The following is a 14,384-nucleotide window of genomic DNA, read 5'->3' as shown; positions in this document are numbered from 1 at the left end:
ATATTATGGCATTTGCAAATAAATGGATGGAATTGGAGAATATCATGCTAAGTGAAATAAGCCAAGCCCAAAAAACCAAAGGCTGAATGTTTTCCCTAATAAGTGGAGAATGATATATAATGGGGGTGGGGAGTGGGGAATGAGAGAATATGGGGGAACTTTTTGTAGAAGGAAATGAGAGGGAGGGGGGTATGAAAAAATGGTGGAATGAGACAGACATCATTACCCTATGTACATATATGATTACACAAATGTTATGAATCTACATTGTCTACAACCATAGAAATGAAACAATGTACCTCATTTGTGTACAATGAATCAAAATGCAGTCTGTAAAAAATTAAAAACTAAATAAAAATAATAATAAAAAAGAAAAAATATATATATATTTTAATTTTGTGAGTGAATTGAAACAGTGTAAATTGCTTTTTAAATAATTTGCTAGAAGAATTCAATAATTCTTTTTGACAAATTCTCCAAAAATTATAGTGATCAAAACTTATTACATCAGCATACACATAGACAAATTGATCAGTGGAACATACAGGAGAGATTACAAATTAATGTAAATTGGCAAATGATACAGTCCTTAAATGAATAATATTTAACATATAGAAAATTAAAATCTTCAATACATGCAAACTTCATAGATATATGAAAAATATCTTTCTAAATAAAAAATAATTTGCTTTGATAAGAGATCCACTACTATTACTCTTAGTATATTATTATGTAAATATCACAGATTTGGTCCATTGATCCAATAAATAAATGGACTGTAGGATAAAAACTGTGTTTTCATAACAAACTATGCACTGTACATAGCACTGTTTCACAATATATTTTGATTATCTATAAACTTTGTAAGTGGCTGATAACAGCAATACAAAACAACTCACTTTTTAATATAAACATGAAATGAATTATAAGAGGGAGGAATAATCTTCTTACTCTTGCATTTGTATACTCACAGATGAGTTTTGGGTCCATTTGCACATTCTTGTCAATATTCCTGATATACGAATATATTTTCTGAATTCCCCTTTGAACTAGTTATAACCCTTTATCAGTTTTCTCATGAGAATTAGTTAAATAAAATATTTAACACATGCTCATTTTTATATTTTATGAGTCAGACATTTTCTTAAGAAATGTTGATCTTCTATTAAAATGTCCACTGACTTCACCCAAGAGAGCCAGACAGTCTTTGTGACCTGTAAGTGCACCTCTTTGGCACTTGAGGCTGAGATGTGTCATTTATTGATTCCCTGTAGTGAATATGGAGCTCTATTATAACTTCTTTTCTAGACTTAATTTTACTATCTACCAATTTTGTGTTTTGATTTTCATTTTGTTTTTTGTTCACTTAAAGTAAATAACTACAATTGGGAGTTTGGTGATTTTGCTAAGTGGATTAGTGGTATACAGAGATTATTTTCTTTGGGGCAAGAGACAATAGAAAATCTGGTGTGTTAGCCTTTTTCTGTTTTCTTTTTGCTTATTCTGAGCTCAAATCAATTAAGAATTTCCTGCCTAATAGGAAAGAGTGAGCTTTTTTATTTCTACTGGTGAATTTTAAAGTTGCTGATTTTACTTGGCCCATAACTTAAATGTTGGAGTGTATAAATTGGAATTTTATAATTGAAGTTGTAAACTATAAGTTTAGCTCCTTGACAAAGGTCCTGTTTTCCACAGGATATCAATGGTTAAAGTCAACAATGCACTGGTTCCAGACCATTCTAGTGGGTTCCAATTTATGTTTGAGAATTCCCACTTGTTCATGCTCTCCCTTACTTTGCTGCTGTGTTCCAATATCTGCTGTAAAGAAAACAGCCTTACAGACACTAATAGCTCCAACAAATAAATAAGTCAAGTTCCTAGAAGAAATCTCTGTATGTATAATGTGTATATACTGACATGAGTATACAAAAGATAATAAGGAAACTTCATGTTTATTTTTTACTTGTTGCTCCCCCAAAGAAAAAGAAAATATGTTTGCTCAATGAAAGTGAGAGAAGCTATTCAAGATCCTGACCAATGAGTTCCTTTAAGTCTTGTATTTTCTTTTGACATGGGACTGAAACTATAGAACTAAGGTTATAAGTCCTCCACACTCATGTTTCTGAATGAAAAAAAAAAAAAATTCTTAATTCTCATTGTGGAAGTAGAAACTGATTTTCAACTTCTGGAGGATTTTGGAAGTTCATTACTATTTCTACAAAATAAAGGAATTTTGTGATTGATTTGTGTGATACAAGTATATATAATTATAATGATGTTTATGTTTATATATTTGTTCACATATGTTTATATTTATGTATATAAATATGTACAACTTATTTCTGTTTGCTCCTATGCTGTATTTGTTTTACTACTATTTAATAGTTTGTTTAATATTAAATTTAATATTTGTGAATATTCCACAATTTGCTTTCCCATTCAACTTTTTGATGGATATTTGTGTGGTTTATAGATTTGGGCTACCTTAAATTAAACTACTAGTAATAGTAATGTATAAGTCTTTTTATAGACTATGCTCTCATTTCTTTTGGTTGATGTGTATGGTGAGTGTGTATTTAAAGAAACTCTCTTCTTCCAAAACACTATATTATGATGTTATCATCAGTATATGAGAGTTCCAGTTGTTTCAAATCTTCATGAAAACTATGATCTTTCTTTCTGATTTCAGACATTGTGGTTGTATAATGTTATGTAGTTGAAATTTTAATTGGAATTCACTAATGACTGATAATTATTTTTCCGCATGACTGTATAGAAACCATACTTCATTGGAGAGGTGTCTTTTCAATATGTTTTTAATTACAGATTATTTTATTATTGAGGTTTTGTTTTGTTTGGTTTTGGTACTCAGGATTGAACTTAGGGGCACTCAAACACTAAGCCATATCCCCAGCCCTGTTTTGTCTCTACTGAATTCCATTTAACCTATGCTAGGAGAATTGTGAAAAAAATCTTTTTCTCTGTGTGTGTGTATTATTCTGATCATGTTTTTAAGCCAACATTTAAAACTCAAATGTCATGTAAACATTGAGATCTCTGCTGTTACAGAAAAATCTTGCAATAGTAGGTCCATGTAAAAACAAAAGATATCAGGGTAAGTACTGCTGACCCCTTTAAAAAGTAGAAGCCTTCCTCAGAGACACTCATTAATTCTTGACCATGATGGAAGGGTCAGCTTTTATTTAATATTGTGCTTTTATCCCTTAAGTACAATAAAGCTTTTAGATAAGAGAAATATTTTCATGATTCTTTCCACATAGAGACTTGCAATATAAAGGTTAGAAATGTCAATAAAATTGGGAGAATTTTTTTTCTGTTGAAGAAAAAAAATGTTTCTACATATTTAATATACAAATAGTGTCTTTGTGATGCAGCCATATGCTATTACATTGCCTTATATGTGCATTTTCTGATCTTTCTCTTGTTGATTTATAGCATTCCATTGTGGCAGTATAGATACTTGGTATGGTTTTGATTATTTTAATTTGGTAAGATTTATTTCAGACTTAACATATGTTGTAACCTGGAATATACTCAAAAAGAATGCATAGTCTTCTTTACTGTGCATGTCTCTTAGTAGCATTTGGCCCATAGTTTTATTTAAGCTTGCTTTTTTCTTATTGATATTTTTTCTGGATTATCTATCCATGGTTAAAAATAGGGTTTCAAAGTACCCTACTTCATAGGTTTGCTGTCTCTCCTTTCTGTTCTATTTGCTTTATATGCTTAATACCTTGATGTAGAGGGTATATATGTTTACAGTTGTTATGACCTCTTGATGTATTGACCATTTATCATTATCTAATGACTTTTTGTCCTATGGAACAGTTTTTTTTTTTTTTATCCAATTTAAAGATTTTTCACAGTCACTCTTTTTTTGGTTACCATTTGCATGGAATATCTTTTTCCATTGCTTTAACTTTCAGCTTTAAATCTAAATGAGTCTCTTGAAGAATAGTGCATGTTGGGTCTTAATTTTTTATCTATTGAGACCCTCTATATCTTTTGATTGTGGCACTTAATTCATATATGTTTAAGTAATTTTTAATTTTAGGAATTTTTAATTTAAGTAATTTTAGTTTTATGAAGAATTTACTATTTCTATATTTTCCTTTCAATATATAGTAACTATACATACAGTGAGATTCAGCATGTACTTCTATATATACAGAGATCAAAACCAATCACAATTCCCCACCCTCCATTCCCCATTCTTCTCAATCTCTAGTAATCACTATTCTACTTTGAGATTCCACCTACGAAAGAGAATGTGTGTTACTCGTATTCCTGAATCTGGTTTATTTAACCATAAATTCCTCTAATTCCACACATTTTGCTTCATGTTATAGGATTGCATTCTTTTTTTATGGATTAATGATACTCCATTGTGCATATATACAATACTTTTTTTATCCATTTGTCTGCTGATTCCACATCTTATGTTAGCGCTGCAATAAACATGGGTGCACAGTTTATTTATTGTGTTGATTTCATTTCCTCTTGGATTATATACTTAAAAGTGTGGTAGTTGGATCATAGGGTGGATCTAGTTTTATTTTATAGAATCCTTCATGTTGTACTCTATAAGGCTGTCTTAATTTACACTGCAACTAACAGTAAGTAAGAGTTCCTTTTTCTCCACATGCTCACCAATATTTGCTAATATTTTAATAATAACCATTCTACCTGGAGTGTGATAATATTTAATTGTAGATTTATATTCCTCTGATGACTAATGATGCTGAATATTTTTTGACTTTTTTTTAACTTTTGTATTTTGGTATTTCTTCTTTTGAGAAGTTTTCCTTCAGATCATTTGCCCATTTTTAGTTTGTTTGCTTGTTTTTATTAGAGCATTATAGTTATACATAGAAATTGAGATTATATTGATAAAATCATAATTCATGAAATTTGATTAAAATCCCTGTTCCCCCTCCTCTCCCTCTCCTTCTCCTTTCCCCTATTCTCCTTCCTTTGCTCCACTTCCTTTCATTAGTCTATTTAAGTACTTTTGATTCATACTTTGTATATGTACATAAAGGCGAAATTCCCTGTGGTATATTCATTTATGTATATAATGTGACTTTGTTTAATTCACTCCATTTTTCCTCACCATTTCTGTCCCTCCTCCTCCTTCACTCTTGATCTTCTTCTACTCCATTGATTTTCCCTGTATCTTTGTGATCTCTGATTCCCCTACCCCAACTTCTTTCCTTTATTTTGCTCTAGCGTCCACATGTGCATTTTTTAAAAAATTTTTTGGTTGATGAGTTCCTTATATATTCTGCATGTTAACTTTCTGTCAGATAAATAGATTAAATTATTTTCTATGCCTTAGAATTTGTTTTAGTGGTTCTGGTTAGCAATCCCAGGGCCTCTTACATGCCAGGACAGTAGCCTACCACTGAACCATAACCCCAGCCCTGTCTTACAGTTTTGTTGCTTCTCTATTAATTGCTCACTATCTTCTTTATAATTTGTTGATTTTTATAATGAAATAATTTCATTCTTTTATATTTTTCTTTGGGTAACTACTACAGATATCTTTTTTGTTTCTGACAAGACACTGTCTTAAAACATTTCTGTTAACCATTTATTATTTATTTTGTTTTATATATAATTGAAGTTGCTACTTTTGGCTGGAAACAAATTTAGTAATATACAGAACTACACTTAATTCTCACTCCTACTCCCATCATGGGGAAAAGGCCCAGAGAAGGAAATCCTCTCAGCTCATTGTGGGGTTACGAAATCCTTAAATGACCAATTTCTGGCGACCCACCTCCTTCAGCCATGCCACACCTGCCTAAAGTTACCACTCAATCAGTTCATTCAAACTAGGATGAACTGATTAAATCACAACTCTTATAATCTAAACTTCTTGCATCTGACATTAACCCAGGAGCTTATGAGAGACAAATCATATCCAAACCATAACAAAATGCAATACAAAGTGAGCAACAAATAATTAGTATAAGCAATGAATTAGTATATTCTATACTATTCTGTTGAATGACTAAATTAATAAATTATTTCTTATAATTTTAATACATTAAAGTTAATTCTGTTATAAAGACTGAAATCATAGGTTTATAATCTTAATAAACAATTTTGTTAAAGTCCAATAATCTTATTTATTACAGGGCAGAGGAATAGGTGTGTAAGCACACCCTCTCTTTTTTACACGTCCTATAGAAAGATATGCTTGTACCAGGGCTCTAGTGAATATACTATGAAGGTTTATTTTTGATAAGGGATCCCATCTTTGGCTCTCCCATTTATATGAAGTGAACTTGGGAATTTCCTTGTTATTAAAGAACAAATTACTTGGCTCCAGCTATTTACCAAGTTGCTAAGAATTAAATCCCAGGGTAAAACTGAGATTTGATGTAATCCTTCCAGTTGGTTCTATGGGAAATTCAATTCAGGACAGCTATTGTTAGTCCTGGTTTGTTAGTGTGTGTGTGTGTGTGTGTGTGTGTGTGTGTGTGTACTTATATACATATACTTTTTTCCAGAAAACATCCCTGTAGTATACATTGCACAATCATACTTTTCTCAATACTTAGTACAATCTGCTTATTTCTGCTTCACATAAAGACAAGTTAGCATGCTATAGAGGTTCCTTTCCATGTAGTATTCATGGACACAGGTAGGTAAAAGTTTTGACATTTTAACTTGTGAATTTCATTTAGCTAGGATATCTACACTTACCTGCCATATATGAGAAAAATATGGAATAAAGAATCACACAACAATTTTTACAGGCAATAATTGCAAGTGCAGAACATTGCTCTTCCAACATTCCACTAAAACTCACTCCTGTGTTTACAGTAGATAAAAAGTTAAAGATAATGCCCTTGAGAAAACGGGGAAGGGATTCCATAAATAACAAAACAATTTCAGCCACAGTGAAAGTAAGATACGTAATGCAAAGATGTTTTATTCTCTTTTCAAATCATTCTCATTTCAAATAGGTTGCCGAGATATTTCCTTGAAGCTTAGTAACAGTTTCTTACATAGTCAACATAATTTCCTTAACATGAATGTTATATAGTTTCAATAAATGCGTGGTATAGTGGTATTTGTTCGAGAAAAGTTTTCCAGGCACACCTCACTTAATTCTACTTTCTATAAGGAATGATATAAAAAACTTATTTTAGGCTGAAAATTTCTGAAAAAAAAATTTAAAACTTCATGTGAAGGGTTTGAAACAATGAAAATCATGCTATGGTCTTTTTAAAATAGTGTTACTAAAACAATAGTAATGCAAATATAATTTAAGAAAAGGAGCAGAGGATAAGTAGTCTAGTAACATTTAATAATAACAAGAAATCCAGAAATTCGTTCATTTAAATTTATTCATATGCAGTGCTTAACAAAAAGGGCAGTTCATGAGCTATTATCTACATAGACTTGCTTTATATATTCTTTAATAGTCAAAATTTTTTTCTTAAACTTACTGCTTATATAAAGTCAATTAATTAGATAAGACACACTTGCGTTTGACAAAACATTTACATGAAGAGCATAAACAACTTCATATACTGAATAGAAACATTGCAGTTTTTGTGAAATCTTTGTTCCCAAATAATTGAAAAACTAAAGTTGATTTTTTAAAAATATTAAAACATCTCTGGGAAATGCATTTCATAAAAATGAATAAAAAGAAGGTTGAAAAGAAGTAAGCTCACAGCTTAGCAGTGCTTATTGAATGTTCTTTTCCTTATTCAAAGATGTTTCACCTTTTCTAACTAACTCAAAGGAAGAAGCAGACTGTGGTATTTCTGCTTCTACCCCTGAGCAACTGCCTGCTCTGAGTCATCAGGGCCTGTCCTGGACCTGAGAGAAAGGTCCCCAATAGCTGAATAAGGAGATTCTGGGGGGAAAGTGACTAGTGAAGGTTGTCAAGTAGACCTTGCAACCTAGAATATGAGAATTAATACTGAAATTAAGACCAACATCATTATTGCAGGTATAAAGCATGTACCTGTGGCCACTGCTACAGACAGCCTCCACATCCAGGGTTGAGGCCAAGAACAGCCTGGTAACAAAGTGAACCGCTACAAGCCAGGGTGCCTTTGAAAGAGGAAGAAAAGCTACTGGAAAAGTTATTGCTAAAAATTTTAGATAACCTCAAGAAAAAGTTCCAGTGTGTATACTAGAGCTGGAGCTGGAGTCAGAACCTGAACCAGAAACTGTTAGTAAAGTAAACCTCTCATCTGAACCCAGTTTGGTTGATACTCCCTCTGCAAACCCAGTGGGAGTACCTGCATGTACCCCTGCAAAATAATATCTGAGTCACACTTTCTCTTATGTAATTACTGCAGTGAATGATGTGGATGCAGAAAATGGAGCTGATCCAAACCTTTGTAGTGACAGAAAACTATGCTTATCTGAGACAACTTGAGGAAAAGCAATCAGACCAAAATATTTATTGGGTCAAGAAGTCACTGGAAACATAAGAGTCATCCTAATTGACTAGCACAGGTTCAAATGAAATTCAGGTTTCAGGAGACCATGTACATAACTGTTTCTATTATTGATCTGTTCATGCAGAATAATTGTATGCCCCAGAAAATGCTGTAGAGACTTGGTGTCAGTGCCATGTTTATTGCATTGAAGAAATCATATCAGTGATTCATATCACTCCACAAATCAGTGAATTTTCTTTTGTGACTAACAATATTTTTACTAAGCACAAAATCGTGCAAATGGAAAGGAAGATTGTAAGAGTTGTAAATTTTGGTCTGGCTTGCCCTCAACCCTTGTAGTTCCTTCAGGATCATCTAAGATTGGAAAGGTTAATGTTCAATAACATACTTTGGCCAAACACCTGATGAAACCATGTTGGACTATGATACAGTGCACTATTCTCATTCTTAAAATGCAGCAGGAGCTTTATGCTTAGCACTGCTCTTATAAATATGAACTTTACTGTGGGAGATGAAAAATCTGTCTGTCCACATTAGTAGTTTATTCTGAGGTTGCCTGATGAGTAATTCACAACGTGACTCTGCTCCATATGTTCCAAGAGTTAGAGACATGGACATGGACATTTTTAAATTATTATGCTATAATAAAACATTAAAGGCTATAGTTTTTCTAGGATACTATAGGGAATTATGGATCGAACAAACTTGCTGTTGCTTAAAACAATGCTTAGAAGTATATGTAATGAAAATGGCATTTTTCTGACACACTGGAATCAATTAGAGGGCTTTAGAGGCATCTTCATAGATTTTTGTGAAAAAATTCATTTTAATGTTGTCATAAAAATTTATATAACAATAAATAAAATGTATAACAAAAATTCAAATACATTAAATTTAATTGCTATAAATATCTAAATAAAATATTTTCCAAGTTTTCAATGAAAAATAATTAAGGCTTATCAAAGAATTTTTAGATATTTATTTTCTGATCCTAAGAACACACAATAGAGTCTTTCACTTTGCATAAGAAAATTGGAAAATAATTTTATATTAATTAACAGAGCTAAGTACGAGCATCAAAATTATGTTTCACCCTAGTGTTTGCACACGAAAATCTAGTGTTCACATAAAATCTCAAAATTTGTAGATACAAACGACTATATAGTAATTGAGCTATAATAAAGTTGTAGATTTTAGAATTGAATTTTTGTCTCTTCAGGTCAATGATACTGTATAAATAATTTAGACTTTCCTGGTAAGATGACTGAAAGTACAGATGTTGTAACCCATTTTAAGAATCATGATTTAGTCAGGACATACATAATTTAAACAGATCAATTCCAAGCAATGAAATCCATCAAAAACCTACCAACCAAGAAAAGCTCAGAATCAGAGAGATTCTCAGTCGAGTTCTACAAGGCATTCAAAGAAGAACTAATACTAATATGCGTCAAATTAGTTCATGAAAGAGAAAAGGAGAGAACCCTTCCAAACTCATTCTATGAAGCTAGTATCACTCTGATACACAAACCAATTAAAAAAAAAAAAGACATCAAGGAAAGAAAATTTCAGACCAATTCTGAATAAAATTCTGGCAAATTTTATACAAAAACATATTCAAAGGTAGGCACCACAATCAAGTGGGGTTCATTCTGGGAATGCAAGTTTGCTTCAATCAATAGGGGTTCATTCCAAAAATGCAAGTTTGCTTCAACACATGGAAATCAATAAACACAATTTATCACATCAATAGACTTACAGGCAAGAATCATATGATCATCTTGAGAGGCAGAAAAAGCATTTGACAAAATAGAGCACTCCTTCATGTTCAAAACACTAGAAAAACTAGGGATAGTAAGAACATACCTCAACATTGCAAAAGCTATCTATGCTAAGCCCAAGGTCAACATCATTCTAAATGGAGAAAAATTGAAAGCATTCACTTCTGGAAGAAGATAGGGATGCCCTCTTTCACCACTTCTATTCAACATAACCTTTGAAACTCGAGCCAGAGCAATTAGACAGAAGAAGAAATTAAAAGGATACAAATAGGAAAAGAAGAACTCAAACTATCACTATTGGTTGATGACATGATTTTATATCAGAAGATCCAAAAATTTCCACTAGAAAACAATTAGAAATAATAAATGAATTCAGCAAAATAGGCGAATATAAAATCAACATCCATAAATCAAATGCATTCATATACATCAGTGAAAGAGAAATTAGGAAAACTACTCCATCTCCATTCACAACAGCTTAAATGAACATTTGGGAATCAATCTAACAAAAGAGGTGAAAGACCTCTATGATGAAAACTGTAGAACACTAAAGAAAGAAATTAAAGAAGACCTCAGAAGATGGAAAGACCTCCCATTACCTGGATAGGCAGAATTAATATTGTCAAAATGGCCATAGTACCGAAAGTGTTAGAGATAATGCAATTCCCATTAAAATCCCAACGACATTCTTCATAGAACTAGAAAAAGCAATTATGAAATTCATTTGGAAAAATAAGAGATCCAGAATAGCCAAAGCAATTCTTAGCAAGAAGAGTAAAGCAGGAGGCATCACAATACAAGACCTTAGACTCTACTTCAGAGCAACAGTAATAAAAACAGCATGGTACCGGCACAAAAACAGACATGCAGACCAATGGTATGGAATAGAAGACACAGAGAAAAACCCACATAATACAGTTATCTTATCCTAGACAAAGGTGCCAAAAACTAATACTGGAGAAAAAATAAGCTATTCAACAAATGATGGTGCTGGGAAAACTGGAAATCCGTACGTAAGAAAATGAAATTAAACCCCAATCTCTCACCTTATATAAAACTCAATGTGGATCAAAGACTTAGGCACTAGAACAAAAACTCTCTGCCTAACAGAAGAAAAAGTAGGCCCAAATTTTCACCATGTCAACTTAGAACCTGACTTCCTTAACAATAAACAAAATCAATAATCAATAAATAGGATGGATTTAAACTAAAAGGCTTCTTCTCAGGAAAAGAAACAATCAATAATTTGAAGAGAGAGCCTACAGGATAAGAGAAAATCTTAACTACCTCACCTCAGATAGAAAACTAATCTCCAGGATTCATAAAGAACTCAAAAAACTTAATGCCAAAACCCCACAAACACCCCAGTCAGTAAATGTGCTAAAGAACTGCACAGACACTTCACACTAGAAGATATACATTTGATCAACAAATACACAAAAAAATGTTTAACATCTTTTGCAATTTCAGAAATGCAAATGAGAACTACTCTAAGATTTCATCTCACTCTAGTCAGAATAGTAATTATCAAGAATATAAGCAACAATAGCAACAATAAATGTTGACAAGGATGTGGAGGAAAATATATGCTTATATATTGCTGGTGGAACTGCAAATTGGTGCGAGCATTATGGAAATCATTGTAGAAATTCCCCAGAAAACTTGGACTGGAACCACCATTTGACCCAGCTATCCCACTCCTCTGTTTATACCCAAAGAATTAAAATCAGCATAGTAAAGTCATGCAGCCACATCAATATTTATAGCAGCTCAATTCACAATAACTAAACTATGGAACTAACCTAGTGCCCAACAAGTGAATGGATAAAGAAAATGTGGTACATATACATAATGGAATATTACTCAGACTTAAAGAAGAATGAAATATGACATTTGCCAGTAAGTGGATGGAGCTGAAGAATATCATCCTAAGCAAAATAAGCCAATCTCAGAAAACCAAAGCCTGAATATTTTCTCTGATATGTAGATGCTAGTTTACAATAAGTGGGGTGGGACCTTCTAGGGAAGAATTGAGGTACTTTGGATTAGGCAAATGGGAGTGAAGAATGGGGAGGGTAATGCAGTTAGGAAGAATAGTAGAATGAATTGTACATTATTACCCTATATAAATACATGACTACATGACCTGTGTGATTCTACATCATGTACAACCAGAAGAATGAGAAGATATATTCCATTTATGTATGATGTGTCAAAATGCATTCTATTATCATGTATAACTAAATTAGAACAAATTTTTTAAAATAATTAAGATTTAGTAGAACTAGAGTGAATTACAGACATCTGTATCTAAATGAAGTTCTCCAGACAATTGTGAACAGAGGTTGAAATTTTCTTAGTACTCTAAGATAATCATTGTCTTTCGCTTTTGAATCCTCTATTCCTAATTTTCTTTTAACAAATATTCCCAAAACTTTCACTTTAAAAATGATATTATTTTTATAAATTTTTTTTAAAAAGATAGTACCATTGTATGGATTTGGACATTTTTTTAAGGATTATGTGCCATTCTTATAAGCACCAAAACTTAAGGATGGTAAATGGCTAGTAAGTAGTACATGGAAGATTTGCATTTACAATTTTTTACTTCACTTGCAATAATTTTCTGCAGTACAACTTTTTAGCAGATCATAACAGATAAGGAGAAAACTAATTGAGGTAACCAAAAATGAAAATAAAAATTAATTCTTAATTTTGGTAGAGGTGGTAGATGAGAAATATATGCAGTCCAGAGATGTTATAGTTACCATATAAATCACCACAGGTTTTATTTGAATTGCTTACTATGTGATTGAATCCACTTACTACAACTCCATGTTTCAATGTGACAATTTGATTTTGATGAATAACAACAAAAGCCAAATAAAGCTTTAAAAATAGTTTCCAAGAAAGACAAAAATATATTCATAAAATACTTGTTAAATATGCTCAGTGTCATGAGTGTGTGTGTATATATATTGTATACGTATATATCCGTATATATACGTATACACATATATACATAATATATGTATACATTTGGTAATATAATTATAAATTTTTAGGAAAGGTAATGGTTAAAATAATTATAATTTACTAATAATGCAACATAATAATGCTCTACTGAATAGTTTTATTTAATGATATTAACAATCAACTTGTCTGTGTCAAAAAATAAAAGGCAATGGTCTCTACAAGAAATAGTCCTGATGAAACACCCAAGGATGCCACTTCATGAATTAGAAAGGATGAACACCAGATCCAGCAGCTCAGGTGGGAAAGAATAACAGAAGAAAAATAACAAAAATATCCACTGATATGGATTAACTAGGTTATAACTATAAGATGAAGATTGACCAGAGAATGTGCGTCACTGGGGCATGCCTTTGTGGTTGATATTTTATCCCTGATGAGGGGAGATCTTTTTGCTTCCTGAATGCCATGTCCTGAGTTTCTTTCCTCCACCATGCCCTTCTGCCATGATGTTTTGTATCACTTCAGGCCCAGAGCTATGGAGTTGGTCATCTATGGCCTCAGACCTCTGAAACTGTGGAGCCCAAATAAAATTTCCCTCCTCTATGTTGTCAGGTCTTTTGGTCACAACAACAAAAAAGCTGACTAAAACACTGGAACTCTTCAAAATCAACCCCTATGAGAAAAGAGAAAAGTAGAGAGTATGTTCAACTTTATTGATGAGAAAAATCTCTCTAGTGAATACTGTTATATAATGTGAACCTGTAAGAACTACTTTCTGAATAATATGTTTACTTAATGGAAAATTGAAGAAAAAACAAGTTATTTTTATATATTATGAGAAATTAACTGATGTTAACAACTTTATGGAAATTATTTTTACAGTTCATTATTTTGTACCCAAATATATTAAGCAATGTAGATATCTTTTCTATCTAGAGTGTGTATGTGTGTGTGTAAAATATGAGCAAGAAAATAGGTTCCTTTTCCTTTCCTTAGTATCTGTGCAGAAACACAGATAGAACTAGCATCAATGTATCATCCAAGCTTTAACCCTTTTGCCTACTGAATGGGAAAGTAGCAGTAGTGGTTGAAAGAGGTAATAGGACAGATGTTAGCTACTATAGGAACTTAGTTTTCTACAAATTTTCTAATTCCTTTGTGGAGAAAACCC

At 32.0% G+C, this 14,384-nt stretch overlaps 1 pseudogene; it reads left to right on the top strand.

The window, feature by feature from the left end:
• Positions 1 to 6,663: 6,663 nt before the first annotated feature.
• On the top strand, positions 6,664 to 8,946 carry LOC124994174 (G2/mitotic-specific cyclin-B1-like; annotated as a pseudogene).
• Positions 8,947 to 14,384: the final 5,438 nt, after the last annotated feature.

Source organism: Sciurus carolinensis, chromosome 10 (genome assembly GCF_902686445.1).
Source record: "Sciurus carolinensis chromosome 10, mSciCar1.2, whole genome shotgun sequence".
In the NCBI taxonomy this organism is placed as follows: domain Eukaryota; kingdom Metazoa; phylum Chordata; class Mammalia; order Rodentia; family Sciuridae; genus Sciurus; species Sciurus carolinensis.
This window is presented reverse-complemented; position numbering and strand designations above follow the sequence as displayed.